This window comes from Camarhynchus parvulus, chromosome 2 (assembly GCF_901933205.1).
Source record: "Camarhynchus parvulus chromosome 2, STF_HiC, whole genome shotgun sequence".
In the NCBI taxonomy this organism is placed as follows: Eukaryota; Metazoa; Chordata; class Aves; order Passeriformes; family Thraupidae; genus Camarhynchus; species Camarhynchus parvulus.
Window position 1 is genome coordinate 88,888,386 of NC_044572.1, and position 27,030 is coordinate 88,915,415.

The window sequence follows — 27,030 nt, forward strand, 5'->3', positions numbered from 1 at the left end:
CCTGTCTCCACAAGCCTAAAGGTGGTACTAACACTTGAGCTCATTCTTTGGTTAAGTTTTTTTTTTTTATAAGAAATACAGATGATCCACAAACAGGCAAGTGTGTTTGGCAGACAAATGTGAAAGTCTTGCTGAACTTTCAATACCACAGGAGGACCATTTCCATCCCATATGGAATATTATAAGGCTTTCATGGCACACAAAGGTGCTGTTCCATTCACAGGGGCATGGTGATAATTCAGCCTAATTTTTTTCTTATATTCTATTCCTGAAGTCAAAAATTCTACTGGAGAAATTGTGCTTGGAGAAGGAAATCATAGTCACTGTCTGGTTACTTGGAATAGAAGAGATTTGGAAGAAGCACATGCAGGTATAGTTTTAACTGCAAGTATATTTTTTGATTTTCAAGCCTTTTTGCAATCTGCACACTTTATCTGAAATGTATAGCATGATTTCCAGCCCATTGCACTTTCCATGTTATCTTTTCATTTCACTGTGTGTACATGTACATGCCATACAAAGCACAAGCTGCTGTTGTGCTTATAATCTGATTGTCTTTGCAAATAATCATAGACAGCAAAAAAATTACTAATTTTTTTCTCAGAAACCGAGAAATTCTTTCAAAAATACATGATCACATTGACCTACTGGGAAGAAAATCTTTTTACAGAACCTACACGGCAGCTGACTTAAAGAAAAACAGAACAACTGAAAGTTTGTGCATGCATATCAAGAGCCTAAAAGATATATACTCTCCCATCCTTACACACCCATGTATGCTGATACATCTAAATAGCTTTGTTTTGAAGTTTGAAACAGATTTAAATGGAAAGTTATTGAAGAGAACTGTGTGGTCTGAATTTTAATCCCTGAACCCACCGGCTTCTTTTTTATTGCATGTGGTGTGGCCTTGAATTGCAGAATGTTTTAAACATACATAATGAGCTCAATGTCAAACTGTTGAGCCTTTTGTCTTTAACAATAAGCACTTAGCTCAACTAAATGAATAGAAATTGCTTTAGTGAATTACAAAAGCCAAGGTTTTATACTGCACTACTACTGACATTAATTAATGTAGACATTGTCATATTTTACAAATATATGGGATTAAAATCAACGGTTAAAAAATGAAACAGACATCTGTAAACAACACAAATTTCAACAGTCAAAGATGCTGAATAATAGTATTTCCTCCACCATGAGTAACAATTTTTTTCTGATTAATTTGCATTTATATAGGCTACATTTAGAACATATATGGTAGTGGTTGAATGGCAAGAATCAGAAAGAAATAATGCAAACAGTATGTGTAATTTCTGTAATTTGGAAAGAGATTCGGTCTCTAATTCATAGCAGACACTTTCTCCCACCGTATTTCATAAAGGGCACTTGCAACAGGATAACTTTTTTAATGTTGGAAGAGATCTTATTTTCTTTCCTCAAAATCAGGAGGAGTATTCAGAAATTTACAGTAAATGGCAATTCAGTCTTTAGAAATTCCTTCAACCTACTATTAGAGTTGCTGCCAGAGATCTGAATGCTTTTTGCCTAAATCTCTGTAATCCAATAAGCTTTTGTGTTTAGCAGCTTGTTTTGAAACTTGTATAGCACCCCAGCCTGTGTCTCTGTATGTTCCTTTGCAGGCAGGTGAGTGCCCCAGGGCCTGATTATTATTCAAGCCAGGAGGCCTTCACAGCCCCAACCAGAATGTAATTTGTAATTAACTGTCATTTACTTCTGTCTGCACTGACTTGTTGTTCAAAAGACAGTGTATTTGAGCTGGTCACTAGCTTCTCTTTGTTGTGGATATGATGTCTTTCAGATCTAGTTTTATTCATAATGTTTAGAAAACCAAGTACTTGCACTCTTGAAACAGAAGCAGAAAGGGGATTTCACTGATTTTTCCTAAATAAATTAGGTATATGCAATTATGAATAATTAGGTATGTAAAAAGGAGTATTTGATGCTCTGGGATGGGTTTCTGAGCAGAATGGTTAAGTTCATGTGAAATATATTTAATTGAAGTCTGTTAGAGATAGAGCTTTCCTGATTTAAACTTATTGTAGTTGAGATCTGTAAAACGAAAGTGCATATTTAAGTTGTGGGAATTCTTAACACATTTTAAACATCACAACTGTATTTTCTCACTGAAGCGGGACCACTAATGTATTCTGTGAATGTACCCATATCATGAATTTGTAATTGTCCCCATGGTAATCTTTTGTTAGCTGAAATAAACAAAAGCATAACATAATATTCACATTTATTTCTTTAAGGATTGTGCTTCGAATTATTATTGACATAATTTTAATTCACAAACAGAAAAAAAAAAGCCTTTTTCTGTTTAAACTCTGTTTCATGCACTTCTCTGTGAGAAAGCAAGCATGACATTGGGCAACAGTAAAGATCCACAAACAAAGCCACTTTAAAAATAGGTTAAACTTATCTGATTCTGACCTTTAGCTCAGCCTTACTGAGTGCTACACTGCTATTTTGCCAGAGCAGTTGGCCCGTTTCATCTCATTTCTCGCTGCTGCTACTGCTGCTGTTTCTCTTGCTGTTAATGTCGCCTCTTCCACCTTCACAGGTGCCATTGCTGCACATCCTCTGCGGCAGCTGGGGCGGGAGAATCCCCAGGCAGAAGGAGCAGGGCAGTGCCCCAGCCGGTCCCCAGCCCCTGTGCAGAAAAGGAGCACCTCCCTCTGGTCCCAGCAGCTCCCGGCCTGCCCGGCATTTCCCAGCGCTGTCCTCTCGGATTGCCTATTCCGGGCAGTATATACCGGTCAAGGAGGGGCATAAAGAGGCTCAATGGCATTCTTTTGTCATACTTAAAAGGCGGGGTGGCTGGGGGGGTGGCTGGAGAGAGAAGAAAGAGAAGAAAGAGCAATGTCTATAGGAACAGCTTTCCCCCCATGGTGATTTGCATAAAGTTGGATTAGGCAGCGCTTCAAGGCCCCAAAGGCTGATTACTTACACTGGGCCTTATTAATTATTTCCTTCTTTATTTGAAACAATTAAGGGGAGAAAATAAACACTGTGACACTATCTCTTTAAGATCGGGAGCAATAAAAGCGTAAGACCCCAAAGAAAGCCTGCTTTTTGTGGAGTGTTTTCTGTTCTCGCCAGCCACGTCGGGGCTAGCAATTCCCATGTGTTATCAAAAGAGACAAGAAGCAGCAGGCTTTAGCACCTAGCTGAGCGGGATTGCTACATGCCACTCTAAGTGCGATTAAGCTTCCTTTAGTGCACCAGTGACATCACTGATGGCTCAAAGCTGCAGCTACTCAAGAGTATTAGAATGCATTTCATGCTTGGCTTACTCAAAACTGCAGAGCTAAAATTTACACCTTATTTGATGTTCTTCTCCCTGCTGTTAATTGGTAAAGGGATCTCTGACCCTTTTGATCTCTGCTACAATCCTCTAAATGCCCAGGTCTGCTAAACTGTTCAGCAGGAGATGCTCAGCAGTTGCCCAGTAATGTGAAGTCTTTTTTTGGCTTTCGTGCCTTTGGTTTACATCCAAGTTGCACAGAAATAAGAGATGACAGTTGTTATAGATATGCTGGTTTAATTACTTGTCAGCTTAGAGCTGATATCTCGGCTAGCCAACGTGGAAGCTTAACTTTCTTCTAGTAGCTTAAAGCATGACCAACTGCTAGTGCTTTTGTATTTAGCTATAAAACTCTGGATACATTTAAGATAAAAAATAAAATAGAGGAAGAGCCTTTTTGATTTACTTGCAAAAGTGATCAGCTTTTTGTGCACTTGATTTCATGTAGATCTTAGGCAATGTAAAATTATTTGGTCGTATTGATATCTAAGTGGATATTGGATTTGTTTTAATTCTGATTTATAATTGCATGGGGAATACCAAATACACTTTTCCCCTGCTCCCTTTGAAATGGGAGATTTAAAATCTTTAAGGGAATTAAGGAGAGATGTATTGTGTTGACTCGACTACAAATATCACTATACAAAGTTGTAACAGCTTTCCTTGAGGAGGCATCCCTTCAAAAGGAGCCTGGTGCAGATAATCTCAATGTATATGTGGCTCAAAGCGATTAGCATGCACACACCTCTGCATATGGCTGAATTAATTGCACAGAATACTGTGAATTTTAATGGCGTTGAGGTAACCATTAAGCACCTTTGAAGAATTTGCTTAGTGAAGAACAAATGAGGAATACCCTAATAATTGTTGCCTATAGGTGAAGGCTGGCTAAAACGTAACCTGACAGTCGAGACACCATACTCTCCCCCTCCAAACCCTGTCAGAGGTTTTTAGTGTTTATCCCGGGCTTTGTTATCCACCAAGATACATAGTTTCCATTGAAGTGAAACAGATTATTGGTTACTATAGTTTCCCTATTGCTCAATTCAGTGCTGTGAAAAGCCAGGGACAATAGGTTTAAAAGTCCAGTTAGGACAAATAAATCCATGTTGAGAAGAATGGGAGAGAAGATACCTGTTCTTCTGTCTTTGATGTATTCTTTATTTTGTAGGATAGAAGGGGAATTAGTGGAGGGTTAATTGTTCGGTGCTTAGAGCTCTGTCTTTCCAGTTTACTGCAGAGTGAAATATAGTGCTATAAAGACAAAGTGAATATTGTTTGATTTCTTGCCCTCCCCCCCTTCCTTTCCAGTTTTCAAAATGTTTGAGGTACTGTAGCTATGCCGTGGACACAGGAATACAGATTTCTGAGTTTAATCTCTGGCATTATATTTTCCCTTCACCCAGTCTCATCCATACACTGTTCTCCATGCCAAAACAGTAAAAGGCATTTTCTTAGATTCTGAGAAAATTATGCCACCCGGAATTTTGAGGTTAAGCTACAGAAAATTTACATTAAGAGAAGTGAAAATGTCAGCTTTCACCAGGATACATGAAGAACCAACCATCTGAGCACGCTGGCAAAATTAACGTATTCTAGAAGGCCAACACACAAATGTTAAGAGGGACTTGATGATACTGTGCAGATTAAAGCAGTGGCTTTTGTGCCTTTGGAAGCTATGTTTGCATTCAGCCCAGTATGACTAGGAAAAAAGTTAATTTGATTTGATAACTGAAAAGGTCACGCATTTTGTTCAGCGCCTTGCATGCTTTTTTTCCTTAACTAGATTCTCTGTTTCAGTCAGAGCTCACTTCTAAGGATTTCTACTTTGCTTCAGCCCTTGTTGAATCCTGCCAAGAAACAGGTTGTGGACAGCATTCTACATGCGTAATACAATAGCAAAATGGAAAGCCACTGAAGTCAAACTGTGTTCCAAGCTTATTTGGCTTCATTTATCCTATATTTGTCATTCTTCTGTGCAAGTTCATGGGGAAAATGATGGAGGGGAACAGAGTTAATCAAGCTCAGTCTGCAAAAAACAGTGCAGGTAAATGACAGAAAAAGCTTAAATATTGGCAATCTCTACCATAAGTGCAACCTTCTTTGAAGGTGTTATTTGACATTGCTGAAGGTTTCATCTTGATTACTTTCAATAAAATCCAAAGTAAGGATGACTGTCTTGGCTCAGTAAGCAACAAGGTTTTATCACTAATTACAATCCTTTATTACCAGTAGTTTAATAGGTTTATGATAGGTCATAAAACAATTCAGCATGGGAGTACATAAAAGGAATACGTTATACAGCTGTGACATCTTAATATCTATTCATTGTAATCATTTTATGATCTTTAATGGTAGCATTTTTAAAATAAGTTTGTATGCTTTTACATGAAATAGATGGCCACCAAAAATGGGAGGTAAAGGAAAACCACATAAATATAGAGTAAAATACTTAATGAGGCATTTTGAAAACTTCTAATGTCAAAAGCATGTAGACTGTATCACGCATGTGGAGTCTCATTATGGGTAATTATAATAAAATTATAAGTGCTATAATAATTCTAACCTTGAAGGCACAATAAAGGATAGTTATATTTGCCTTCCTAGCCCACACATCTGAGACGTTTTCCTCATTAATTATATTTCATGTAAGTATAATTATGTAGTGTAAGACTAAAATTCGAAAGCATTTCCTAAATCACTGTTAATGGCAGCCTTATTCTTCAGAGCTTTAATATAACTAATTATATCTAAAGTTATAGGCTGAAATAAGAAATGGAAACAAAGTAAAATTTATGCTGGATGGGATTTTTTTCCCTACTGATTGTTTTAATCTGTCATGTAATTAATGAATGGGAAGTGAGCTAGTAGAGAAAATGGATTATTTTTTGAAGCTATAGTAGAAGTCAAACCTAATTCCTCCATTATAAGTTATTTTGACTTTGGCTTCACTGGAATCATCCTGGCCTAAAACTCTACATTTGCTGTGACACAGAACATTATGTTACAGGTTTCCAGACATTTTTGGAGAGGGTATACTACAAAAAGTATTCTGATAGTTTCTGTAGTGCTTAAAATATTTGGCTATGATTAAAATACCTAGTCATTGTGCATGATAGCAGGAAAATAGTGTTTTGAAATGTTGTAATACTTAATTTACTAAGATTTGTCTCATCACATTTGTTCACAAGTCTGTACCTTTCTCCATCCACTAATTGCCACATTAGAAGCTTTTTCGGTGATACAGTTATTTTGACTTTATCTTGAAAGTAAATGTATACCCAATACCTCAGTATGGAATAACTCAATACAGAGAGACATCTTTTTTTTCATTAGGAGTACTATTTAAACATCTATGAACAACACTATATATTTCAGGATAAAGAAGCAAATATATTTTCACAGAAATAGAGGTGAAGCAAAATTACTCAGAATGTAATGGAAGTTTTTTAGGTAGACATTGACCTTCAAATAATGCTCAATATACAAAGGGTTTTTTTCCCCTAAAGTTCAACCACACAGTAGCTGGAGGGGGGAAATCTAAGTTCTTTCCAATGATGAAAAGATGATTTACAAATTATTGTGAGCTGTCTTTGAAGAAGGAAAAATACAGAGTGATTCAAAAGACCTCCCCAAAATTAAAGCCATACTTTTATTTCTTCGCTTTACTCACCATAGTTTATTATGTATTTGTACAATAATGTACACATCTGCAGAGCATATATGAGAACTTAACACACCTAACATAATAAAATACAATGTGTTTATTTTGCCTGTGCACACGAAATCACATATTTTTAATATATTCCCATATTAACTATATCATGATTTCAGACTTTATCAGGATCAGTGATGCTGAGGTTGGGACATTCCAAAAGAATATAGTAAATCATCTTCTAATTATTACTTCCTGCTGGGTGTTTCATATACCTGTAGATCTATTCCACAGCAGATATTTGTATGTATTTCACAGGTTTATAAACATGGGTGTTCCAGACAATAGGACTTCTTTGAAAAGAATTGTTTTGAAACACCTTGTAAAGGAAGATGAATACCTCAGACCTGGTAAATGTCTTCTTTCCATGGGGAAGAGCATGGGATGCAAAAAAAAAAAAAAAAAAAAAGAAAAAAAGAAAAATCCATAGAACTTCAGTTAAAGCTATTACCTAAAAACAGTGGAATCAAGACAAACAGGGAGCAGGTAGTCAGTTTTGTTTGCTTAATCTTTTTTTTAAATGAAAATTACACCTGATTCTTTAAATGGATAAGGAAAAGGATTATTTTCTGCCCCAAATTCCTTTCTTTGGATGCTGTCTTGGTCAAATTTCAATTCATAGAGCAGTAAAAAACCTCAAGTCCTCTGGATTTAAACTGGAAAACAGAAGGAAACCTGCCATTTCAGAAAATTCTCCTTGTTGTGGCCCTTATCCCCCTTTCCTTCCAGAAACACACTGCTGCAGGACTAACCTGTTTAGGTGGGATTTGCAAGAGAGGATTTGAGGAATTGTACTGAGGTACAGAGCTGGTGTGGTAGCATTTGGATTTATGCTGGGGCTTTCTCATGGGATTACTTATTAGTTGCAGCCAATACAATGTTGGTAATTTAACTACCCAGTATTTGAAAAAGCAGGAAAATATGTATATTTTATATACTAAGAGAATAATGTTGCCAGTTATGTTCCCAAGCTCCTGTTACACAGTTAAATAGGGAGATCTTATTGTGTTATCAGTTGCTCTTTGCACAGAATGCAATTATTAAATTGTGGTTATTCTATTCCTGATAAAACGAATAATTTCCCTAAGCAAATAGTCAGTAATAAGTGAAACTACTTTAATTGCTTGGTGCTATAGTAACAATTTATTTTCTTTTCTTATGTTCTCATTACTGAGGGTCTGTCTATGAAGGCAAGTTAGAGCAGTTGCTAATAGGGCATGTTGCTTAAAAAATCTTTTTCATTCTTTTATTTCACAGTCTGCTTTGCAGTGTTTTGACAGAGATTTTGTGGGAACAGACTATTACAATTTTGCTTTTTAGGTCCTATTTTTACTTGCTTTTGGCCACTTTGCACATTCTATAGGATACTAGATAAAGCCATGGGAGGATCAGATGTGATAAATGTTAAGTGTTGCATAAATTAAATCCAGTTAATGATGTTAAACACCTACAGATTAATCAAAGCAGCACCTAACTTTTCAGTGTCTGGCCCTCAGACAACAATTAAAACCCAATGTTCCTAATATCTATCCAAAGGGCATGGGCTGATCAGCAAGTAATCCTGAACACCCACAGATGAAGTGAGGAGCCAGCTGAAGCAGCTGATAAGAAACATAATGTGATGCTCAAGTCTGATATCTCAAGCTGTTCTTCCCTAGAGGTTATCTGAGGGAAGAAGGCAGAATGGCACTGTCCTTAAGATATCTGTTTTTTGGAAGCCCCTCTTGAGCATTGTTGAACTTATGGCCTTCCTCTGAGTTGAACAAGGATACCTCTTTTCAAAATGCCATTGTCAAGATGATAGGACTGTTCTTAATATATTTATTACATTCAGAACTAGTGTGCTGAGCCTAATTTTCCTTGGAGGAAATCACCTTCTTTTCATGTAACTGGAATGAATTTTCACCTGTGAGGTATAAACTGTCAGAGCTCTTTCATCTTACAAACTCTTTGTGTTTTGAGAGAAATGAAGAAATCTTCCTTCACCTAAAGAAGAGCTAATTTAACAAGAATATTCAAGTCCAGTCACATAATAGTATCATTTAACAGTTATTTCAGTGTTTTGCCTGTGTTTGCTTACAAGTCCTCTTTTTGTGGAGCCTCTCTAGATTTCCTCAGACCTTTCTTCCACATGCATTAATGTAAATAGATTTCTTGGTGTTCAATGGGACAATTTTTGTTGTTAGGTCTGCTGTTAGGTGGGATTTTTTTCATTGCCAAAATGGCTAGTCCTTCTTGTCCCTTAATATTGTATTACCACCTTCTTAAAGGCTACAGGCTTAGGAATCAGCTAGATTCTGCTGAGTGTAGAGTATCCTATGTTTGCTTCCTGCAAACATAGGTCCTTTATCATGCACTAAGGTAATTGGAATTAGATCTGAGGTCCATGCCTTTCAGAGAAATAATGCTCATTTAAGTCAATGCTAATGGAGTGAAATTACAGAAGTACAAGTCTTAGCACAAAAAAAGTGGAGTAGAACACAACTTATATCTTCCAGTATTAGGATTAATACAATGAAAACATTTTACCTATCTTGACGTCTTTCTTCATTATGCTATTCATTATCTAGAGCAAATATGCTCATTTATGTCAGTTTTCTTCCCTTTCATTAATTTGTCTAATGCATGTTATTTTACTTTTTTTTTTCTATTTTGATGCCTAACTTATTTTCAACATACGAACCTACTCTTTACTAGGGACAGCATCCAGTATTTTAGCAGTTAAACCAAATTACTTAATATGGTCAAATTATTGTCTCACCTAATCTCTTCTTAGGTATAGAAAATGCCTGCCCAAAAAATTACCTTTATGTCTTCACCACACATAACAAAATTTCCTCATAACAAAATTTCCTCATTTTAAATTACATAAAAATAATTGCTGGAAGATAAAAACTTTTCTCTACTTCCTAGATTTACAGGAAGTTAAAATTTACGGTAAAACTTTCCTAAAATAAAATGTCAGTAAAACTGGTGAACAAATCAAGTTTGTATTCTAGTTAAGATTTGGCTTGGTGTCTTGTTATGTCCTATTAAGTCTGACTTGGTATTCAGTCAGTTGAGTTGAAAGGAATTTTGTATTTCAAAGAGAACTTGCAATCATCAACCTGCTTGAATATAACTCTATAGAATGAAATGTATATATCAATATGAAGATATCAAATAGGGGCACATAGTGCTGTTTTATTAGTATTATTAAATTTTAAAATCTCTCCTTCATAGATATTGAAAATTACCTGAATCAGGTTTTAGATACATGTCAACTATTTGTATTTAATTAAAATTTCCCCATGAAACAATTTTTAAAGCTCTATTTTCTCAGTTTGGATTTGAGTAAACACAAAATGCATAAAGTGTAGTTGGAAACATTAGTTTTTGCTGTACATTGGAATGTTGTCTGCTACTTCCTTTAAATAATAATCTTACCTCAAATGTAATATATGCATTGATTACAGAAATTTGTCTGATATGACTGAAATGCTGATTTCCATACAAAACTGAGAGTAAAGTAAAGAATGCAAAATGTATATTCATCACATCAGTTTGGATGATCATTACTCTGTTCCTTAGGGTGATTCTGATCTCCCCAGGCATATTATATATTTCACAGTTGGAAATGTTTGTAATTTAAATAAAATTTTAAACAATTTTGGGAGTTTAAATTATTCTATAAAAAAGGCGGTTGAACAATTTGGGAAGGCTCACACTGTGTGAATGTGAGTACTACTGTCTCAGAGAAAGAAGAGGATAAAACCAATTAAGAGTAGAACTCCTCTAACCTAGGCAAAGCACTTCAGTTATCTTCTTTCTGAAAACTCTGAATTAAACATTGGACATAAAGGAAATATGGGAAGTTTTACTAGTTTCCTTGACTTCCACACTGTTCCCATTGGTGACATCTTGTTTTCATTTGCCAAGTGCTTTGTACCGGCTGGCAGTCATCTCTCTTGTCTACTGGGTTTACAGTCACTGGTGCAGTCAGCTTCCATCATTCAAGCCACAGGTTAATTCCCATGGACCTTGAGTGTTAAATGTCACAGGAGAGAGGAACTTCAGCCCAAGAGCTCCAATTTAATCTAGTCCTCTGTGTAAGCCAATATGCTGGAAACCCATCACTTAAGCTCATAAGTAATTTCTCGTTAGAAGTTCTAACAACCACTTTGAGCAAAGGACATTTCAATCTGTCTCATAATTATTTACTGCGCCTCTCAAATCCTCTGTGTTTCATTTGCTACATTACTAAAAAGCTTCCTTAGGAGACCAAGGAGCCTGAGGTCTGTGGGACAGGAACACTGAAGGAAGGGTGGAATGTTTGGCAACATGTAATCATCTCCACTGTCAGAGCTTCAGATCTGTTAGACATTAAATAGCACTACTCTGTCCATCTTAATGCATTCTCACAAGTTGGACAACATTCTTCATTAGAGCTGAGAGACTTTAAATTTGACATCAGCAGTAACTTGCACAACTGCACCAGTTCCCAGCCTCATTTGATTCATACCCAAATTAATACCTCTTGGGCAGGATCCGAGCCAAAAGCCTCAGTATGCCATTCAAGCGGGTCTCAAGGGTTTCATACATGCTCAGATTATGCATGCCTTTAATCCTATTGCACATTAAACAGCATGAATAGGACAACATCTTGGTCAGCTGAAATCCTAAAACAATATTTAGATCAGACTAACTGGTACTAAGCATCTTGTACTTTGCTGCTCCCCAAAACACAGTGTTTTTCCTGACATGTCTTTCCTTGCCCACTGGGTCAAGGATCAAAAAGACTAAAACTTACAAATGATCCCCTGCTGGCTTCCAAATCCCAACCACAGAATCTGTGCTCAAAATCCTTTGGAAGAGTAGAAGTAGTCACTGAAGTGCTTATGTCAATCAAAATTTTCTCACTATTGTTTTTTATTCACCTCATCTGTTTGGATTTACACACTACTGTCACTCAAACTTTGACTCATGGCTGGAACAGCATTTTGTCAAGGTTGCACACTCATGCCTGAGGGCTGTGCACTCAGTGCTCTAAAAATAGGGTACAAAATAGCAATTGCAGGCTGAAATAAGCGTGTATCTTTCCTACTCACAGAAAACTATTTTGATTTTTAGGGGCAATTGTGATATTTTGGAACAATATAAGTTATTGCCATTGCTTAGGATGTGTAAAAGCATCTCAAAGGAATTTGGTAGTTTAACTGTTCAGACTGACAGAAGCAGAATGGAAATTATTGTCACGGAACACATTGGGATGTGCTTGACTCCAGACAATGAGTCTGGGAATTGTGGCCTTATCAGCTGGAAACTAATGAAATAGAGGAAAACTTGTGGGTATGTAAGGATACAACTAACATGATGGGGTTGTGAAAAAGAATGGCAAGTTTCAGAATACATCAGACCAGGTTATTTTATCAGAGACCATGTTTACTAGTACCATGAGGGAAGACCATCAAAAGACTTCTTTAGGAACAAGATATGCAGGTCTACCTATCTATATTCAGGAAATATGGAACTAAATGCAGGAAAGGTTTATTAAGAATGCACAGTAGTTATTGTGTGAAGATAGATTAAAAATACCTAACATCTTTAGGGACAATATAAGACGGTTTGGAGGAAATTTAATAACTCAGAAACACAGGGCTAAATATTCAAGAGGAAGAAGAGTTTTTTACATAAAAAAATTAAATGAACATAAGAGAAGTTATAATAAATTGGTTGTAAATGCATTTAGTTTGCTAACTAGTTTATATCTAACCATCCAAGAAGTTAGTTTTTAGCTTCCAAATAGGACAGTGCAGCAGGAACTCAATAAAAGATGGTGATAAGAAGGAAAGATTTAAACACTTGCAAAAGAATTCTGGGGGGAAAAAAGAGATTAGGCTTGTGATAGGAATGAATAAGTATCCAGTGTGTCCAGAGAGTTGAAATGAGTGCTGCCTGTTTATGCTGCATATAGACTGAATTAATCTTGTGCCCTGCACTTCTCATGCACCTTCCTGGAAGCAAGGAAGGAATATTTTCATATCTAGGTAAATAAGTTTCTTACAGGATGGAAAGTTTTCTTTTTTGTGAAGTGTTGGAAATTGACCATAACTAGAGAAAAGTTATAGGAAGGATATTCGGATACTTCTACTCTTTTCTACTGCAATTAATGCTCAGTGCCATACTATTTAGTCTCTCTCATTTACCCAGGGTAAAATGGCCACTTAGTTTGGCTCTACAAGGAAATATTTCCTTTATTTGAAATTTAATGCACTTTTGTACTACGGAGCATAGTGCTTGCTTTCTAGGCTCACTTGAGAGTTTTATTTAATTGCTTCCCTGATATTGCAGGGACATAGCTATTGGAGGTGACTGTAGCCCCTTCTGTGTCCTTTCTGTGACATTCTGTTGTTGCAACTTTTACTGAAGATCTTAATTTTCCTTTGGTCCTGGGAAATGTGATAGGTGGAAGAAAGCAAAATAGACATTATGTGGATAAATCTAAAACAAACATCTATCACATAGTTAGCTGAGATTGTGAATGAATGACTCAGTGACCCAAGTGATGCCTCCCAATCCAATCTTTTAGAATCTTTTAGGTCCCAATCCCATGACTGTGTGCATTTAATCCTTCCCCTGTGCCACCAATTCCCCATTAATTTCACAGATTGAACACTTGCTCAAATCCCACATATTTCTCACGAATTCACTGAAGTATTTAACATTCTCCATCATCATCCTTCTCTGAACTAAAGACGTGCCTTGCAACTCTCAGAAAATTAATCACTTTTCCATCAAAACAGCATTAGTCCCAAAAAATGCAGCATATTTTCATACAAAATTTCCCTTGTTACTAATCTTCCTTTCAGACCCATAAATTTTTTCTCACCCTTTACTAGAATTATCACCCACCCAAACCAAACCCTTTCTAAAAGTGAGCAAAACATATCCCATTACCATCAGACAGAAAGACCTTCTGTGTCTGGTCCAAGCAGCTCTTCTAAATAAATCACTCCAACAGAGTTCTGTCTTAATGTTCTTTTTCCATGTAAAATATTTTGCATTTCTTTTACCATATTGCCAGTACTTCTTGGGGATATGTCTTTCCCATCTCAGTCCTGGGAGACAAGTCCCTTTATGATCACATGGGGAAGGCTCATTCAAAACACAGAAATACTGAATATTGAATGATGAATACTGAAATAATACTTGACTTGAGCTGCATGAAGAAAGGCAGTGAACCCAATCTGAAACTGTAAAAAAATACCTTTCCAAACTGTATTTCCATTGTTACTGGCAAACAGATAGTGAGAAAATACTGCGGCTAGTTTTTGAGTATGTTCTTAGTTACCTGAACAGACTTACACTAAGAATTTGCGCTAAAGGAACATTTTTTAACTATGTGTTTAAGAAAGTTTATCCCAACCCTTATGGTAAGCAATCTCTCACTTAAGATGGACTGTTGATACACTCTCAGTTATTAAAGATGGAGTGTTTTTAATGAACACTGTGAAAAAACCTGGGCTTAAATCCCACCTTTGCCATTCCCTGTGTTACCTAGGCAACACTTATATTCTCTTCATATCTGTTTCCTCCTGTGAATCTTTGCTATAATAATTCTTGACCAATTCACAGGGGTGTGGTGATGTGAGCACTAATTAATTCACACCTTCATAGCTAAAAGGTGCCATGCAAGTATTAACACCATTATTTTTAACAATATTTACTTAGGCTATGTTAAAACCTTTCAGACAGATACCTCTGATTTTACATTTTCCTTCAAATTTCTCAGACTGACTTATCTAAACAGTAAGGAAGAAAATGATTATGCAGAAGGGCCAAGTGTAAGGGTAGCTACTTTTTAAAAGCAGACGTTTTAAAAATAACACATAAGATTCAGCAAAGCTAGGGAATAGACAGGGATTTCTGTCAGGTTGGAATGATAAATGGAAGGACTCTAGTGGCCCTTCTGTTTGTTTAGACCTCTTGTTCCTGCTACAACTCTGCACAAAACTAGCATTGAAGTGCTTACTGTTAAAACATAACATAACCTGACAGTGATCAGCCCAGAGGGCTTTTCCAAGAGAAGGCCATATTGTTCTGCACGGGGAAGTGCTCTACCACGAGATGTCCTGAGACGTGAAGGAAAGCACCGAGCGCGGAAGACTTTCCAGTACATTAGTAGTATATGAAAGGAGCTGACCACTCATACATTAATATGGCCTTGTCCCAGAGACTGACATATGGGAAAGCACTGCATCAGATTCTCTGCAGACTGCTTGTTTTCTCCTTGTTTTATAACAGCGGATACAAAGTGCAAAACACACCAGATTTACCATTACAGGGCCTGAACGCACTCCGTGTATGGTTAAGATACTTAACTTTTATATTGTGCAGATGACTGAACAATTACAGATCCCATTATTTTTTTACTATGCACTATTTGTAAAGCCACTACAGAATGTTTACCTTGGGAACAGCTTTAACATTAAGCATATTATATACCAACAAGGCCATTTGTAGTTAAGCAGTTTTCTGCTAATGGCTCTAAAGTATTCTGTTTCTGACTCCAGAGGATTTTTAAATGTCATGAAAGAGACTGTGTTCATGATGCATTTAAGTTCTTTATTCAGGTAAAGTAAAGCAGCCTGATACTGTCTTGAAAACAATATAAGAATGAAGGAAAAGTCTCATGAAAATTAATGTCAAAAGAATAATAACAGGTATTTTCAAAAACTCTACACAGAAATTTTAAAAATGTTGCTCTGAATTTTTGTGTCTTTTTCTTTCTTGCCTGTAGTTTGTTTTTATGTAGAATATTAACATGTCAAGATATCTACTTATGTATATTCACTTGTGCAGTGTAAAGATACAGTAAGTATCATTTAACTTGAAAACTTTGTGGAAATGAATCTCCAGTTTGCACAGGTAGATTTCAAGTGTGTCTGAATTTCACCAAACTTTGCACATCTCAGGGAAGATTATGCTGTGGCCAGAAGGTTTTCCACCACTTGATTATTTGGTTTATTCACTTATTCACTGCAGCTTTCTTTTTTTCCTGTCAGCTCTACTAACATGAAAGAGCTGGAAAGGGTCCACAGACACGATGCCTGACGTAGTTGGTAAAGTCCCAGTATTTCCCCACACAGAAGAAGAGTCTCTTCTGCTTTTGAGATGAACAAACCTACATCAAGCTGCCTCTCTAAACTAGTTATAATAACTCAAGGTTGTTATGGTTGAGAAAAGAACTTACGAGCGATGAATAAAAACTGAGGTGTGATGAGAGACAATTCAGTGTGATGCTTGTCCCCCCCAGCATTTTAGGGTCAATTTTCTATGGATTAAGAGTAACACAAACTAAGAATCACTGTTGGCAATGTGATATGGTCAGAGTCTGAATACTTTTTCAGATTCACATACAATGGCTGAATGTGATCAGTTCCCCAGAAATATTTTGGTGAACATTTTCTTATATTTCTCTGTAAAATCAAGCTAGGAAAAAAAAAAGCCACCTATCTGTAGAACTATGAAGACATTTCTTATGCTGACAATCCTCAAAAAGAATTTCATTTTTGAAGGAATCCTCGCGAGCAACATAGTTTTTTCACATATAATGAATATTCCCTTTGCTATTCACTAGATCAATCCAAGCAGTCAAACATACAGTGAAAGGATCCAAGATGCAGAGAAATTAGCAACAGAAAGAAATCAGCAAATCAACCTTTATGCATTTAATAGACTGCTGCTCATTCCCTCCAGTTTCAAGCTCTGCATGAGCATATGTTTCCCTTTTTTTTTGTTTTCTAGAAAGCACTCAAGGGGCCTCTATGAACGTAGCAGGGGATGACAAGTTGAGTTTGCCAGCACTTCCCTGTGCAGGTGCTTTGCTCAGTTTGTGGACACTAAGCTACATGAGTGATTCCTTCTGTTTACAACCATGCTACAAGAGCACACATTCAAGGAAAGTCTCTGTGCCACTGCTGGTTTTCCCCAATGCCTTAGAAATGGTTAAATGTTCTCATTGAAGCAGACAATAAGGAACTCTGTGGGAAAAGTGGATTTTTTTTTTGTTCTGCATTTACATGCAGACTGTTTGAGATGCCAAGAATATGATTATTAGCGTGCATGTAAATATTCTTTATTCACACAACATTTTTCAGGAATCGGCCCTAGCTTAGATGTTGAAATCATGACCAGTTATCTATCAGCAGGTGGTGACTAGGTGATTATCTGCTAATTATAGTTCTAAATGCCATTTTATTAATTGTAGATTGATACTAGAAGCTAGAAGATATTTAACACATATCTTAGTGTTGGAAATTATAATTGAGGGATATATCTAATTTTTAGTTCTTGGGGTCTAGAGTTTAAGGGTTGACCTAATGGGGAGTCAAAGGTGTGAAAGCCACACCTAGGAATCCCTCTTGTCTTTGTGGTACATATTCACTTGCTGTCTAGAAATTCTGTGCAGTTACTTTTCCTTCTGCTTAGGAAAAGCCACATTAAGAGTGTACAGTAAAAAAGTTCTTACTGTGTCAAAGACCTGACCATTGGCCTTTTGGAAATGCTGCATACAGCCTAGGATGATTACTGCGGCTCTTAATCTTCAGTCTTATTTTCCTCTATTTCAATTAAATGTCAGGATCTAACAAGTAATCAGGAGAACTGGCAAAAAGTGGTTTTTTGATAATTACATTTTATATAAGTAATTAAATATGTATTGTAGCATGGCTAAAAACATGAGTCATTGCTTGTTGGGCTCCTAACCATTGGGTTTTGAGTTGCTGCGCCAGTGGATGTTTAATGATGTTGAGCACAGTGGAAGAGAGGCAGTGGGAGGATATGACAAACAGGCAGACTTCCTGGAATACACGATTTGGTGTTGATGAGGCACTGCACAGAGGCATGCCTGCTGAACCAAAGTAGGAATTTTAGCTCTGGCCTCCCACATAGTGGGTCTGTATTTTAACAACTGGGGTACTGTAAATAAAGGGAATGCTTCCCTCTGAGGTCCCTTGCGAGACAGAGCTCGTCAGACCCTTGCACAGAAACACAGGAAAAGATGACTGAGTATTCCAGATGGTCGTAACATTCTGAATCGGATGAAAAAGGGCGGTTTGAACTTCAGGCATGCGGGGTGCTACTTTGCTTCATTTAAAAGTAGTTTACCTTGAAATTTCTAGGATTTTGCTTCAGGACAGTGGGATTTCAACAGCTTCCTTTTCATGCTCTGCAAGTTCAGGGTCAATTCTGGAAGCAGTCTTTTGTTTGAATTGCTTTGCAAAAGTACATTTATTCCTGAAGATAGTTTCCTTCTGAATCTTCTTGTTTAGTAACAAATCCTGCTGACTTTCTCCCCACAAGTGCACTTTTCCGCTTCTGCATGTTCTTCTGCGACATTTTCCTATTTTAGCAATATGTAAGGAAGACTGAAAAGGTAATGTTCAAACACCTTTCTACAGGAGTCATTGATCTAACATTGACTGGAGAATAATCCACCTGTTTCAGTCACAAAATGCAAATTTGATCTAACACTAACTTGGCCTTGAAGACCTGTTAAAACTGAAATAGTGATGTAGAGGAGATTGTAGCGCATCTTGAGCATCATTTTAAAGTAAGCAAACATTTCAGGAAGTTATGATAGACTGTAGACATGGAGCCATGCTGAAAGGAAGACAGCTTGAATCTTTATTGCTAAGGGCAGAATTAGAGAGAAGAGCAGTTACATGGATGTGCCAGAAAACCTACCTTGGCCCACATTTATAATGGGATGGAAGAAATCTCATCCAGTTGTCAGAAACTGTTGTGTATTTTTGTAAACTGGATAAATTTGGAAAACAGGATAGCTCAGATACAAGAAACATCATACATCACTGCTCTGAAATGCTGCAGAGGAGTTACATGTAGTGAAGTTGTGTTTTACTATGATTCAGTAATGTTCAATGAGTAACATTCAAATGCAAGAAGGTGATTTGTGTGCTGAAGGCTTTAAACTTATTGTAGGCATTATTTTTATCAGGAAAGAACAAGGAAACAAGATTATAAAATAGGTGTTGTGGTATTAAACCTTTCACTTTAAAGTTCAGGCCATAACAGGAAAAGAATGCTTATAGTAGGACACTACTTGAGTATGACATGTACTCTCCAGTAAAGGAATAGTGTTTGGAAATCATGTGGGTACTAAACTATTGGAATAACAATGTTGTTTCAATACAAGTTACCCTAAGAAAATGGGAAACAAGAGTTTTACCTTCCACTTCTGACCCCAATATTTCTTCATCTTCATTGAATGTGTTTAACAACAATGCTGAGAATCAGATTGTTGAGCAAAGCTATTCAGTGGTCAAATGTATGTTGTCAGAGAGTTCATGAAAAAGTCATTAGCTCTCCTCCCCTCCTCTTTCACTGTCAAGCAGAATCATGTCATAAATACAGCCACTTGTCTAGCAGGATATCAATCTATCCAGGTATCACCCACTTCCTGTCTCTGGCCATATGTTTCTGTTATTTATGTCAAGAAAATAGCATTTACACAACCGCTGCTAGTTGTTTACAGAAGTTTAACTCCTGTGATATGGTCCCGCTTGTGTTGCATGCTTTTAGCCCATAGATAATACATGAGATTGTACATTTTAAAATATGCTACCACATGCATGATAGAATAAACACAGACCTGAACTGACAGCACCATCTGCCAAACACAGTTGATGTCAGGGGAATGGTCTCTGCACAATATTCCACTGCTCCCCCATGAGCTAAGGTTATTTTTTTCTCATGGTATAACTACACTAAATTCTACTTGTTCATTTAGTACTCAAATTGTTAAAATTCTCAGAAGCAGAAGGGACTCAGGCCTCCTAAGAAGCACTGCAGAAGAATAGTGCAAATTGAACAATTCTCACATAGGTTTTTCTTGTTCTTAACACTAGTCACATTCTTGTTTACATACTTACACCAGAAATAAACCTGCAAGCAATGTATACACGACACCTAGATTCTCAGTGCTCTGAAGTCATGGAAAATTCATAACATTAATCTTTAAATGGCCCATCTGAAAATTATATAGGGCAATCTGCTTGCAGATGCAGTCTAACTGCTTGTAGTGAGACATCAGTAATAGTTGCATATTTTTCCTGCTAGAGACCCACATTATTCACAGTCAAAAAAAAAATCAAAAAGGTAAAGGTGATACTTAACCTTTTTTCTTTTTAATATTTTAAAATTTTTAACTATTAGCCAGTTCATTTGGACTCCTCTATTCATTCTCAGAAGCTGGCTTTATTACTAGATTATGGAGATAATTGCTAGGATTAGGAGGGTAAAAACACTTCTGCATGTCCTACAATAGCAGCAAACTCAAAGCTGGGAGATGCCTACTTATATGACAACCATCATTTACAAGGAAATGGAACAAAGTCTGCACCAAATTTCGGAAGGAGTGTACTTCCACCTTCCAAACACCAAACCTTACAGTGCCTTTCAACAGACACAAGTGACAAATGTCACTACCTGGTCAAGCTGGTTAGAAGCTGGAAGGCCATTTCTTGGAAGGAACTTATTGACAATGCTAGTTGTCCACATTCCACACTGTGATAGTCCTAAAAACTTATGTAGTTAAAACAGCTATTGGTTGGATCTATCACAGACTTGGATTTTCCTCATGCCACCTGTGTATGAGCCCGAGCAGTCAGGACACACAAAAGTCCTGGAGAAGCTGCCAATCTCCCAGTGAATACATCTATGCATGTGCAGAATGCCCAGCACGTTCTGGCTGCATCCAGCTCATTTTTCTTCCATGGGTTAGGGGTGCCAGGCATGTTTGGCACACTTCAGGAATGCCTGGACAAAAATGTAAATGCAACTGGCAGACAGAGGTCTGGGCTGTCCACAGAGGTGCTTGGAGCTATGTTTCCAAATCCTAGGTTTGCCTGGTGGGAGCTACCTCTCTTACGCTGGAGGTGCTGGATAATGGGTCATCATGGAAATGTGAGCTTAGTTTCTGGCAAGGTGTCTTATCCTGGACCTGAAGAAACACATCTTGATGAAAGTGTTTTCAGAAATGATCCAGAAAAAAATTTTAGTTTGGATGAATCAGCTTTTTATCACAATAAACTTTTATTGAAGATTTCCTGACCATCCCTACTTGCTGGTACCTAAATTTCATTTTGCACAGTGAAATCAACATTGGTTCTGCTGTTATCAGGGACTTCTCTCACTGCAGATGGCTAGGGAACAAGGTTTGTGCTGTTCTACATTATTATTTGATGTAACAAAAATCAATTTGAGTGAATATTTTGTTTAATGTTAGGCATTCCTTGCTGGGTAATGTAGGTATTTTATTACATCAATATTAAATAAGTTTATAAGGAAATAGAAAATCAAAGGCATGAGTAGCTTTATTGTGATTCATTATAATTTATCTGTACTATTTGTAAAACAAGATATTTTGTAACATCCTCCTCTAAGAAAGCCCCAAAGAAACTAAGATTTTATTGTTTCCTCACTGATATGATTTATTTGAAAAGTTAAATAAATTTAAATCGTCATATTGCTACATTAAAAAGTTGTAAAACTGGCGCATGTTCAATTTGTAAATATATATATATTGAGCATTTTGAATGTGACTATATTTAAGAACTTTTCAACTGAAAAATTAATTTTGCCATAATTTTGTACCCCATTTTCTTTATTATTATCTCCTTCCTTTTATACTATATATATAGAGGCTACTGTGAATGAGAATTAAATAGAATTCTGATTAAATTGTGACTTGCCTCTGTGAAAAATCAGGGAAATATTTATTGTATGAGTTTTTATATCATGTAGTTTCCTGACCTATTAAATAACATCAGTAAAGAACTGCTGAAGTTGATATTCACTTGGAAATATTTGTGAAGCCAGCGTGCTTTTAGATTAACTGATAACACTTTCCTTAATGCTAACCCATCCTGATAAAGGATAATTGTGGTTTTGTTCACTTGAGTGTGTCTTTTATTAAGAAGATGCAAAGTTGTATTTCATATCAACTGAAATGTTTATATATTTTTAATTTATTCCTATCAATAGAAGTTTTAAAATCTGTAACTTTCATGACAGTGGTTTTACTTCATATTAACATTCAAACTAGAAAGACTTATATTCACATTTGCTGCTTATTTCTGCAACCCATAATTCTATAATTTCCAGATTTCAGTATTTTCCTACCTTTGCTGTGGCAAATAAAATTCTGTTTTCTTTTTTGTTTCTTGACGGTCCCTATATCACAGCAAGGATTTCACAGGTCCAAAAGCAAAATCAAAAAGCAAAAACAAAGTCATTTGGATCTGCCACAGTACAGGAAAATAGGAAAATCTTGCAAAAAGGAAGACTTCTAATCTTGGCACATCCCTTGACTTTGACTTTTGGGTACAGTGCTAATTTTGTTCATATACACACACAGATCAGATTTACAAATTACATAATTGTGTGCTTGTGCTTGTGTGCACTTGCAAATCCACTACATGATACCCCAGAGCATTAGTGTTTTGGCTGTGGAACCGTATTGTTTGGGTTTATACTTCTGAGGTGATTATGGTTAAAATAGGTCTTTTTATAGGAAGCTTAATCTGAAAAACTGTCCAAATGGTGCACTAAGAGAAGGTCAGTTATGTACAGTCTGAATTTAGTGGGTATCACCACATTCCAAAAACACATTATAGGTACATTCAGTGATATCTGATGTTCCTTAAGCAGATGACATTACACGTTTAAACATCAAAGTGATGTTAAATAGCTGTTATTAAGAAAGCAATCTGCCTCCCAATCCTGTCACTCCTATAGATTTAAATCATCTGTTAAAATAAACTGGAGTTCTGCATAAGCAAGTAATAAAAGATATGAGCTGTTATAAAACAAACAAATTCCTCTTCACAGATTTCTCAGCTGTACTGGTGTTCATGAATTGGGTACCAACAGGTGAATCAATAATAATGCACTTCAGTAGATCACAGATTCAAATACATATTTAAAGTATAGTTGAAAACTAAAATTACAACCTACCTGAAGTCAGCTGTATACATTATGGCATTCAAAGTGCAGTCTTACTGTTGAAAGGGTAAAAACATACTTGGGAAAAATATCAGTGCAAAATCTGACATATTCTCATAAATTAGGATTTTGAGGAATTCAGTTTTTGGAAAGTATTTTTTTTTAAGCTATGATATCTGGCAAGCCATAGCTTTTTTTCTTTTGTATTTTCTGTGAAAACATTTCTTTGTCTCAGGGTATGTCAGGAGGCAAGGGGGTGGAAGACAGGGATAACAGAGATTTGATATTACAGGAGGTTTTTTGAAGAATCACTTTTGTGAAAGCTGTAGCATTTCTTCAGAGATTTTTGGTGTTTCGTTAGTTTAGCATGCAGTCACAGAATATATAGAATTTTAAAAAATTACATGTTGAAGTAACTTCTCTTCCAGCCTCCTTTTCAAGAAGGGCAAGTTTCAAATTTTGGTAGGTTTACTCAGGACATGAGCCCTGGATGACAAGGATGTGAAGCTCAGCAGCTTCTTCTGGTAGTAAACTACTATCACTGTGAGCTCTTTTCTACTTCCACGTAATTGGGATTTTGTATGTTGAACACTCCAAGTGTTGTCTTTTGTCATTTGACAGAAGTGTCTCTCTCTATCACCCCCATAAATTTTGCACTTCCTGTTTAAGAAAGTGGGAGACCTCAACTAGATCTCACCACATTAACATTTTCTTTTGTAAGCTAAACAAATGCACTGCCTTGTCTTTGTCCCTGTATGTTTTGTGCTCCAGTTCAAGGCAGCCAAATAAAGAGTTTCAAAAAGTTTACATGCGCACACACACACACTTGCTCCCACTTGTTCATCCTATATTTTCTTAACATTGGCCCATGTCTGAAAAGATAAAGAAAGAGTTGTGAAGAAGTTGAGGTTATTTCTGCTGTACTACACTGCCAGTTTTCCAAAACTGAAGAAGGTGTGAGCCACAGAAAAAAGCAAGAAGAGAGAGAAAGTGTGAGATAGAGAAAGGCGGTCTTCACCTCTTATTTTGTAAGGCCCAAATCTAAAATGGGGGAAAAGAAGTTGGTGGGGAGAGAAACAATAAATTCCACCTGACTTTGAATTTCCCATTCAAAAAAGTGTAATTTAGGTCAAATTTGCAATAACATTGAATTCTGTTGACCTGGGATTTCTATGGTTATTATGATTTAAATTTCATATAATTTCTCTGGCACATTTTTTCTCAGGAAATGGGCTTCCCATGTTGGCTAACTTCCCTTTACACTTAAGGCTACTCCATTTTACACAGAGAATAAGGTCAGAAATGGAATTGTACAAGAAGCTGTCATAATTATGGTTATCAGAAGGGATTGCCACATATGGAAGCTGCTGTTCCACCAGAATTGTCCAGTTCACTCCCAAATGCAAACTGAGTTTGGCCATATAGAGCTGACCAAGAGGGAAGCCACTATGGCAGAGCACAGACAGATACTGAAATGGAGAAACACCCCTATTTTAGAGGATATAAGTCTTTCAATTTTGCATTTTGATTTGTTTTGTTGGGTGGTTTTGGTAAAACTCTGGTTTTCCCCATCTTTTGTAGTGAAAAACATCACAGGAACCTAATGCTGTATGTAGAAAAAATGCTTATACTTACCTTATTTAGAGTCATAGCATTAAAATGACTTCTGTAAGTTAACTATTTGAATGGTGACACTCCTTTGTTAAAATGCTGGTTACGGTGGGAACCCTGCAAAGAGATCAGTGGGTGGGATCTGATTTTGAAGTGCTTCACCATTTTGTTGGTTGAGTTTGCTTAGATAAAACTTTACCAGCACATCTGAATCCATTATTCAATTTCATTATCCATCTCCATTCCTTTAGAGGATAGGACTGTATGTATAAATGGTTCTGAGTAGGTTTATTTATTATTTTAAATTAAATATATTTTAATAATATAATGGTATATCACACCATGCTGCTGCTGCAGAGAAAATACAGATCATCTGCCCAGGTCATCAACCCTTGTTTGTCCTTTTGTCTTGTGTGAAGAAAGGGTGGGATATTGTGTTTCATACTTTCATTTTATATAGAAGATTTTCATAAGTAGGATCCAAACTCTCCTTCAACTTCTAAGTCAGCACAATGATGTCTTGAACCACACATTTGAAGCAAAAACTGTCCCATACATCCTGTTGAGACATTACAAACCTAGCAGCAGCAATGTTTTATTCATCTCCAAAGCATATAAAACTTGACAGCTACAGGCCTGTGCAATGTCTATATGTGTTCTGTGGACCAAGACCAGGCTCCTGGGACTCAGGCGACAGTCACAGGCCGGTGCCATGTCTATGTGTTCTGTGGAGAAAGACCAGACTCCTGGGATTCAGGCAGAAAGCCAAAATTTCCCTTCTACATTTTTCTTGAAGATTTATGCACAATTTTTTCTCTCTATTTTGCTGTGTAATATTAAGACAGTTACAAATAAAACTCAGAGTATAATTTACTGTCCAAATGCCATGTTCAACAGATGAACACTACTGAAAGTTGCATTAATGTCTTTATTTCCTCTAGAATCTTGAACAGTAATACCTGGAGGGAGCTCAGTGAATACTGACTAAATAAAACTGCTGCATTTTTTGTTCTGATTCAATCTCAGAAGTTTTTGGAAAAAATCTCAACAGAAATGAAAACTCAAGAATCATCCCAAGACTGGTTGTTTTTTTTTTTTGGTTTTTTTTTCCCTGTGGTAAACAGGTATTTTTTATTTTTCAGATTTTACTAACTAGTCCATTTGCTATACTGTTACTGAGATTTACATATTTATGGATCAGGGTAATTTCTGGCACTCCCTCATTAGGAGTTTCACTGAGATTATGCTGAGTTTCAAGATTGTCCTCAAATTCCAAAATGTCACTAATAATTTCTATTATTAGTCCCAATCTAGTAATTAACTCCAAACCAGTATCCCACTGGCCTCTGTCTGCTCCTCTTGCAGTTCCAGTTGTTCAACACTCCTGTTCCCTTCTCAGCCTTAGGGAACACCACACATTTCACAGCAGGACTACAGCAAAATGGGTGAGAAAGTAGGGTAGGCAGCCAGAAAAGGCGGAGATTTAGCAGCACTGAATATGTAGCCCTGGGCCTTATTTACTTAACTCCATTTACCCTTTTCTGAATATTCAATTATTAATTTCCTTCTGGACTTTCCTTTTATGATTTTGGTCCCTCGATGTCAGGGTGAATAATTACAGTGGAAGCTGTTCACAGCCTCAGCCTTTTCATGATGCAACATGACTAGAACAGATAACCTGAGGAACTCAGACACTACAAGGTTGCAGAGAGATGTTCAGAAGCACGTTTAATAACTAAAGTATATTTTCACTGAGATCACAAAAGTATATTTTTGTGGTTAGACTATCAAGTCTGGCAAATTTCAGCTGAAAATATTCCTAGATTAAATGTTGTTTGCAAAAAAAACCAGTGTCTTGCAGAGTAATGGCACAGAAAATTTTCATCCCATTAAATAAAAGGAAGAAATATCCTAAGTAACTCAAACCAAGATTTTAAAAGTGTCCAGTGACCTGAACAAATTGTTCCTTAATGATGACATCTGGAAAGATTATTGTCTTTCTACTCCACCTCCCATAAACTGCCAAGAAAATAATCTATCTTGATCATAAAGATTTTTTTCTGGGGGCAGGCAGGTGTTTGGTTTGTTTGTTACAGGATGTAGAATGTTTAAATTCTACCTAAATTTAAAACTTTTTATCACAAAACTTTTTTTGCCTTCAGGACAGTTTGTGATGACTCCCAGGATCCCTGGGCAATTGGGGATTTGTATTCAAGCTTGCTGTGGGATAGCATGATCCACTTACATCAGTGGCCTTATGTGGAAAGGACTTTCATTTTGAACATCCAGCACAGCACTGGCAGTCAGGGTGCCACAAAAAGCTGTGCTTCAGTGCCAAACACTTTTGAGGCCCCTTGAACCAGTTCAG